Raw genomic sequence first — 9,079 nt, forward strand, 5'->3', positions numbered from 1 at the left:
CTGGTTCATAGGTCGATGCTCAACCGCTGAGCCACACCGGTCGGGCAATTAATATATGTTGGGGCTCTGTTATTTGGTGCATATGTTTTTATAATCATGAGGTGACTTTGAGGATAGAAGCCACATTGATGAAATGAGCTTGCATAACAGAGGAAAGACCACCTCTAGTCTTCTTTGACGGGAGAAAATGAACATTTATGTATTTAACCCATTGTTGCCACTAGTATCCCAAATATTCAGAAGTCCCAGCTTGAAATCAGTTTGCTGTAAGAATTTAGACCTTCAGATGTGGTGAAACAGGCCTGACTCCTTCATCTGTTTCCTTTTTTCCCTCCCATTCCTGAATATCCCTTCTCTCAGGTTTCTTATGCCTTGTGGTCTCTTTATGGCTAACTTTGCTATCAAGTCGATTCTTCCATGTTCTTGCAATTGAGAGAACTGAAATGTCAGCAGCTATTCTAATTCAAAAACACTAGGTTATCAGAAATAAGAGCAAAAACAAAGCAGAGAAGGAGGGCACGAGGAGAAAGATGCTTTGGGGTTGCCACAGCTAATGTCTCATTGTTCCCATGAGTCAGAGGTCTAAGAATATTGAACTGATCTTTTGAGATGAGAGCATTTGTTTCAGCGAGGCCACTCTAAGAAAGAGGACTGAGCCCAAGAGGAAAGAGGAATGGAAGGCGGCATTGGAAACCAGGCAGTTTTTGGAAGCAATTGTTCTCATAACCAAACCATTCTTCATATTATTAACTTGTCTGCAGGTTGCAAAACACAGGCAAAGACAAGAGACTTGTTCAGTAGACATCAATTAAAACTCCTGGGCTGAAGATGGGTCACAGTACAGGTCACACTCAGCTTAAAGCACTGACAGGGAAATGTGTTAACTCTTTCCCTTGCTGTGGTCTTGGTCGGTAGGGATATTAGCGGGTCGGGGGGAGTGAGGGTGGTGTCCAGAGAAATAGGATTAATAGAGACAGGTGTGGGGATGGGGTGGGGAGAAGAGTCTTGGGGACCCCTTTCAGATATTACATAAGTAAATGGGGTTCTGGGGAAACAGTGTTACCTGTGGAGATAAATTCTTCTCTACAGATAAAGATGAGAATGTGGTCAGCCTGCTTTGATTTCTCCCTCTCTCCCTCCTTCCCTTTCCTCCTTTCTTTCCTTCTTCCTTCCTTCATTCCATCTATGCAACAAATATTTCTAAACATTTATTCGGTGCCAGGAAATATGCTATTAAGGATCCTGACTCATTACAAATTGCCTTTATTTTAGGATGGGGCAGGAAGGAGGGTGGGAGTGCATTGAGGGCAGTCAGAATCACAGATAAGGAAGTTTAGGCCCCCCAGAGAGGCAGTCAGAGCTGCTCACATCCTCAGTGCATTTGCAATCTTTTCTCTTTTTTTGCATTTGCAATTGTCACCAACCCAAATGCCCACTGGACTGGCTGGGCTTGAAGTAGACTGCATTCTACCTCCACATGATCCTAGGCCTTCTGCATCCAATATCTGGGCACTGGGCCTGGGGACTTGCAGGCTCACCGGACTTCCCAGGTGAGTCTCCTGCACCATGGCATTTGTGGGCTTGGGCCCTTGGATCAGTTGGAATGGGCCTTACAGGGTTAGAGTCTGAAAAAATACTTGGCCATTTTCCTGTGTTGTGAGGAAGGTAAATGAAATGGAAAGCGAGGTCCAGGGCCAGTTTTACCGCTCTCTTCTATGTGACCTTGGCTAGTCTCCCTCCACCCTCCCTTCCTTCATGCCACCTATGGGTTATTGCTGGAGCCGGGTGTACCAATAAATACCACCTTCTTTGCTGCAGAATCATAATTATGACCAAGTAACCTGGATGCTCAGCTCAGGGGCAACAGGGGGGATGTCATTAAAACCTTTCTGATGACTAACTCAATGAGACACCTCTTCAGAGTTTGAAGAAAACATCGTTTTTATCCCAGACTCTCCTACCCTGCTGTCAGGGGGGTTCCTGGAGCCTCAGAACCTGGGATTTTGGCTTTCCCAGGAGGACAGCCATGAGTATGCATTTGCATCAGCTCCAAGGCCCCTGAGGAGGGTGGCCTGCAGGCCCAGGGAGTGGTAGTTTCCAGACCCTTCTGCTCAGCATTTAGCTCACTGCCTTTAATAGAACAATTGAGATTTGGGAGATAAGGGAGAAGGAAAAAAGGGAAGGGAGGGGCCAGCTCTAGAAAGGTTTGCCAGAAAGTTCCAGTCTCTTCCCCGCTTGTAGAACAGGGATGAACATGCTGAATAAATGCCTTCTTGCAGGTTGGTTACAATCTGGGAGGTGTTTTCTCATTATACGAGTCCTCATTATGTTATATGTAAAAAGCATAATATACTGTAGCCTGAGAGTAAAAGGCCAGCGAAGCACTGGCTGGATTCACCTTGGGAACTGTGGCTGCCCTTGACATTTCTCATGAGCAGATTTTATCAGGAGTAAAGCCCAGATGGGGGCTAGGGAGGCCCCATGAAAATGCCAAGATTCCTGTGACTCTCTCCTCTTCTCCCTGCCCTGCACAGAGACGATATCTCAAAGGGCTCATTTGCTCATTTCTTTTCCCAGCAAGTATTATAGGACACCAATCACGTGCCAGGTATGCAGCTAGGTGCTGGCTATAAGAGCCAAATTGTTCCTGCCTTCACAGAGCTTTGGGCCACTGGGGAATAAAAAAAAAAATCACACAAGTATAAATGAAAAACAAACACGTGACAATAGCTATGAGGGAGAACTGCATGGTTCTGTGAAAATGCAGATAGGGGAGTTGGGCAGGGCCAAGATGTGCAGGCACTGACCAGGAGGAGGGTGCGTGAGTTCCAGAGAGAAGCTATCTAGCCCTGGTGTGTCATCTTTAACACAGCCATCATCCACCTTGCTGAAGACCAAACTTGGACTGCTAACAATAAGAAAAGTCATCATGTCCTAGCCGGTTTGGCTCAGTGAATAGAGCGTCAGCCTGCGGACTGACGGGTCTCGGGTTCGATTCTGGTCAAGGACACATGCTTGGGTTGTGGGCTCAATCCCCAGTGGGGGGTTGTGCAGGAGACAGCCGATCAATGATTCTCTCTCATCATGGATGTTTCTCTCTCTCTTTCCCTCTCCCTTCCTCTCTGAAATCATTAAAAAATATATATATTTAAAAATAAATAAAAGTCATCATTAGGATTGTTTGTAGTTAGACTATGACTAAAATAAATCTTCAAACCCTTTCATGGACACAGGCTCATTGGTTCATCATAAAAACCTTCTGGGGAGGGGCTTCCTTTTGGTGGAGAGAGAAATGTGCCCTGCCCGGCTGGTGAGTGGCCCTAGGGGACTGAGCTGTGGGTCATTTCTGTGGTGAGGGAGAGGGAATGGGCTAAACATTTTAAAAAATGTGTGGGTTGTATTTGTTACTCTTGTACTTATTACTTGGATTGTACTTGTTACTCTTGAGTAGAGTGGCCCGGCCCTGGGAACATCAGGAAACGCTACAAGGTAGAGCCATTGAAGACTTCACTGTGGCCATTTCAGCAGAGAATAACAAAGACAATTAATGGAGTTGCTTATGTTGACTGCACTTCAAACAACCGACTCAACCTCTCCTCTTCAGCCCCAAGAGACACACTATTATGTGGAAATTACAGCAACCTCCTTCACCCCAAGATGTGACAAACATCCTTGTAATCAGAGAATTCTCAGCTGAGAAACTTGAGATGTACTTTGCAAAAATGGATTGGGCAACCAGCTAGTCTATGAAAAGTTCTGTAAATATTTCCCCTGGATGAATAAGGAAATCCCCACTCACTCATATTATAAAAGAGAATTTCAACCGCATTGCAGACAAATTATGTGAATAATTTGGTATAAGCTAACATTCTCTTAGAACATATTCTAAATGCTTTAGGTAGATTAATGCATTTAGTCCTTATAACAACCCTATGAGGTGGATATTCCTGTTGCCCAGATTTTATAGATGAGGAAATTAAGGCACAGAGAGGTTAGGCAATTTGCCCAACGTTACACAACTAGCAAATGGCTGAGCTAGAACTTGATGGGTTCCATGGGGCTGTGATTAGTGGACAGGCAATCAATGGGAACATGCGATTCTGGCTGAAACATTCCCAGTGGGGGACACAGCACACAGAAGAAAATCTGCACTTAACAGGATCTCACAGGAAGTTAATTTGTGATTGTGAAAGGCTTTCTGTTGTGCAGGTGCATTTTCCCCTCAGAGAGGAGATCGTCTGCATGGACTACTTTCATACATTTGTGAACTGACCAGGTGGGCCAGGTTAAGGGTTGGGAGCTGGTGGGGGTTGGAGTGAAGCTTAGTGGGCTGGGCAACAGTGAAGGTACAGGCATTGAAGCCATCACACTGGAATCAACATAAGCGCCTTCACTAACTGGGCCTTGTCTTTGTTGTTCTCTGCTGAAATGGCCACAGTATTGTCTTCAATGCCTGTACCTTCTAGTGTTTTCATTAGTCAACTCCCACCCCAGCCCCCATGCAACTATAGTCTTCATCTGCCTCCTGCCCTTTCCACCAGCACACTAGACAGATTCCTCTCATATTACAGAACGGCTGCAAATCGCCTCCCTTGTCCTCTAGAGAGAAGTGCCCTGTTTCTTAGGCAAAGAGCTGGACAGTGATGGTTAATTAAATTTTCAAGTCAGTAGACAGTGGCTTCCTTGGTTCCTGATGGGGGAGAGGGGTGTCAGCACTAATTATTTAAAAAGAGTGCTGTAGAGACTCAGCTAGTAAATTGGATGCTTGCCTGGCTTGGGCCCAGACAAAGGCCTGGTACCTACATTCTCCTTGCCCAGCCCTATTCCCACATCCTTACTTCCTCAGAAGCTCAGAAGAAGGGCACTAGAACTCCTGCCCTTTATATACTGTGGATGTTGGCCAGGGGATGAGGGGGTGGGCGCAGGGGGTTGACTACCTGACCCCCAGGGAGTTCCCCACCCCAAGATTCTGTGAGAAAAGCTCTTTTTCTTCCTTCCTTCCTTTTTTTCTTAATTTAAATTCTTTATTGTTTAAAGTATTACATAAGTCTCCTTTTCCTCCCTCTCCCCTGCCACCCCCAACCCCCAGCACATGCATGTCCCCCCCCCCCCCAATTTGTGTCCATTGGTTATGCTCATATGTATGCATACAAGTCCTCTGAAAAGCTCTTTAGGCACAGCCGGTGTGGTTCAGTAGTTGAGCTTCAACTTATGAACCAGGAGGTCACAGTATGATTCCCGGTCAGGGCACATGCCCAGGTTGCAGGCTTGATCCCCAATAGGGGGTGTGCAGAAGGCAGCCGGTCAATGATTCTCTCACATCATTGATGTTTCTACCTCTGTCTCCCTTTCTGACATCAATAAAAATATATTAAACAAAACAAAACAAAAAAAAATCAGAAGAAGAAAAGCTCTTTAGGACTGCAGGCCCCGAGGGTTTTGTGCCATGTGGCTTCCCCTGCCCTGGGAGACACTCAGGCTCTCATCTCTAAAGCCACCTGTATCTCCCCACAAATGTGCCCTTCCCTGCAGAAGGTGGGCCACAGCAGGCACACAGTGTCTACAAAGAGGACTCCCTTTTGATTGGTTCATTGATTGTGCGCATCAGTATCAGGAGTGGGCAGGTGTGCAGCAGACCCCTGTCCCAGCATTATCCTTATCCCTCTGGCCTCCAAACGCTCTGCCAGGCGCAGGGCAGGATAAAGACCTAGAGAAGATGGAATTCCGTGTGTGTGTGTGTTGGGGGAGAGGGGCTGGGGACATCCATCCATCAATCCGGCCGACCCGCGCAGCCTCCTCTCTGGCCCCGCACTGCTCTCTGTCCCTCAGGCCAGGGGTATGGACGGACGAGGGCCAGTCTGTACAAAGGGGAAAGAGAGAGCAGAGTCCATCAGAGCCTTCCTTCCCACTCTCCAGGGCGTCAGGGGTCTCTGCCCAGTGGAGGACCCTCCCATCATGCCGGCCAGGAGTCTATGTTGCCCTTCTGCAGAGGCAAAGCAGATGGCTGCCTGTGCGGTATGCATTAAGGCTTAGAAAAGGGTCCAGTGCCACCCCCAGTCTATGCCTCTTTTGTGCCTGATATCCCGCCATTAGCAGTTCTCACCTTTGGGTTTTAATGGTTTAAATGTTGATGGAAAGAGGAGAGTGTAACACTTGAAGACCCCTGTCTTCCGGCATTGTGTTTCTCCTAGGGGAGGCACACATCTCCCCTCCCAGGCCTGGAGCAGGGGGGAGTGGAGTCCCCTCGATCGATTGGGGCAGGTCTGTAGGAGACTAACTTATTTTGCTGTGAGTGGCACAGCAGTGCATGAGGAGCAGAGAGGCAGGGAAAAGTGGTAGGCTTGTTGTGAGTGGCTGCTGTGAATTTTAATTCAATTCTGTTTAGCTGGCTTATTGAATCAATGTTGGGGAAACACAGTGCTCTCCTGGGAGGAGAGGTGTTTGTTATAAATAGAAGGTATTATCTCTGCCAGGCAGTGGGGGGACGTCCTGTCACTCAGCAGAGCTCAAGGCAGTCTGGAGCCCAGCCGTGGGCTGCAGGGCTGCGAGTTACTGCTTTCATTTGCTTGTCCCAAAAGATAGAGCCCTTCCTCCATTCAGGGCTCACCATCAGGGACCCCAGCAAGCCCAGCACCCTCTCTGGGCCCTTAGCCCTTTCTCTGCTGGGCACATTGTGCCACCTGCATTCTCGGGGGCACTTGATAGGGTCCTCACCCTGCCAGTGAACTGACAGGAATCAGAGATTAGCACTCTCCACTCAAACCCTGAACCAGAGTGCCTCCCCTGACACGCCACCGTGTTCTATATTTATTTAGTTAGTTAGTTTTAATATATTTTAACTGATTTCAGAGAGGAAGGAAGAGGGAGAGAGAGATAGAAACATCAATGATGGGAGAGAATAATTGATCGGCTGCCTCCTGAACACCCCCTGCTGGGGATCGAGCCCATAACCTGGACATGTGCCCTTGACCGGAGTCAAACCCAGGACCCTTCAGTCCGCAGGCCGATGCTCTATCCACGGAGCCAAACCAGCTAGGGCCATGTTCTAGATTTTAAATAGCTTTATTGAGATATAATCTACAAAGCATACAACTCACCCATTTAAGTTTATGATTCAATCTTTTTTAGTGTATTCACAGATACGTGCAACCATCATCACAATTTTAAAACATTTTATTACCCCCAAAAAAACCATTGTACCTTTTAGATTTTACCTGCCACCCACTCCCAACTCCCATCTCCCAGCACTATCTCTGTAGATTTGTCTAATACGGGCATTTTGTGTGAATGGAGTTGTGTAATATGTGGTCTTTGTGCCTGGCTTCCTTCACCTGCAATACGTCTTCAAGGTTCATCTATGTGGTAGCATGTGTCAGTGCTTCACTCCTTCTTATGGCCAAATAACATTCCATTGCCGGATACACTACATTTTGTTTAATTTGTCACTTGATGGACATTTAGGTTGTCTCTACCTTTTGGCTATTATGAACAATTTTTTGTGTGTGTGCGTGAACATATGTTTTTATTTTTCTTGGCAATATATCCAGGTGTGGAATTACTGTGTCAGGTGGCAACTTTATGTCCAATTGTTTGGGGAACCCCACCTTGTTCTTAACAACTGTTGTCAATGGTTAAATGAGGGCCTGCTAAGCAATCATTCAGGAAATACTTATTTGGCTTTTTCTATGTTCCGAGCACTGTTCTGAAGCTGAGGAAACAGCATGAGCAGAGGTCAGTGGCAGCTTTGCCACTGTAAGGACTTCGGCTGTTACTCTGGAATATAGAGAACTTGGAGGTTTTTCCCCAAAAAAGGTATATTGAGGTGTAATTTACAAACAACCAACTGTACATATATAAAGTGTACAACGTCACGACATCTAACTTGTGTGTGTATCCATGACATGATTACCACAGATAGTGAACATCATCCCCCAAAGTTTCCTGGTGCCCCTTTGTAATTCCTCCCTCCTTCCCCTTCCTCCCCACCTATCCTCAGGCAACCACTGATCAAACTACAAATTAGACACATTTTCTAGAATGAAACAGTGTGCTCTGTAGTGTGGCTTCTTTCACTTAGCGTAATTACTTTGAGGTTAATTTTTATTGTTGCTTGTCCTAATAGTTTATTCCTTTTTTATTGCTGGATTTATATGGCTTGTCCATTGAATGGATGTATGACAATTTGTTTATCTATCCCCAGTTGATGGACATTTGGGGTATTTCTAGTTTGGAGCTATTATAAATAAGGTTGCTATGAATATATGTACACAAAATAAGGCTGCTATGAACATATGAATATTTGTGTGTGTGCGCGCGCACAAGTCTTTGAATGGACATATGCTTTGGTTTCTCTGGAGTAAACACCTAGGAGTGGACTGGATTTTATGGTTTAACTTACCAGAAACTAACAAGGAGTTTTCTAAAGTGATTGTACCAATCCCTATACCCCCACCAGCAGCGTATGAGCGGTCCAATCACTTCACATCCTTTCCAACACTTGGGATGGTCAGTCTCTTTAATTTTACCCATTCTAGTAGGGATGTAATGATAGCTCATAGTGATTTTAATTTGTATTTCTCAAAGGCTAGTGATGTTGAGCATCTTTTTATGTGTTTATTTGCCATCTGTGTCTTCTTTGGAGAAGTGTCTGTTCAAATCTTTTTTTAAAAAATTTTATTCCTCACCTGAGGATATTTTTCCATTGATTTTTAGAGAGAGTGGCAGGGAGGGAGAGGGCAGAGGATTGATCCTACAACTGAGGTACAGGCCCTTGAGCAGAATCGAACCAAGGACACTTCAGTCCACAGGCCGAAGCTCTATCCAGTGAGCCAAACAGGCCAGGGCTGTTCAAATCTTTTGCCAATTAAACAAAAAAAATGGGTTGCTTGTTTTCTTACTATTGAGTTTTGAGAGTTCATTATATATACCAGATATAAGGCTTTTATCAGATATATGATTTATAAATATTTTCTCCCAATCTGTGGCTTATCTTTTCATTCTTTTACATGTCTTTCAAACAGAGGAAATTTTTAATTTTGATGAAATCTAATTCTTTTGTTTCTTTCTTTTTTGAGTCATG

The sequence above is a fragment of the Cnephaeus nilssonii genome (assembly GCF_951640355.1).
Source record: "Cnephaeus nilssonii genome assembly, chromosome: 15".
Classification (NCBI taxonomy): Eukaryota; Metazoa; Chordata; class Mammalia; order Chiroptera; family Vespertilionidae; genus Cnephaeus; species Cnephaeus nilssonii.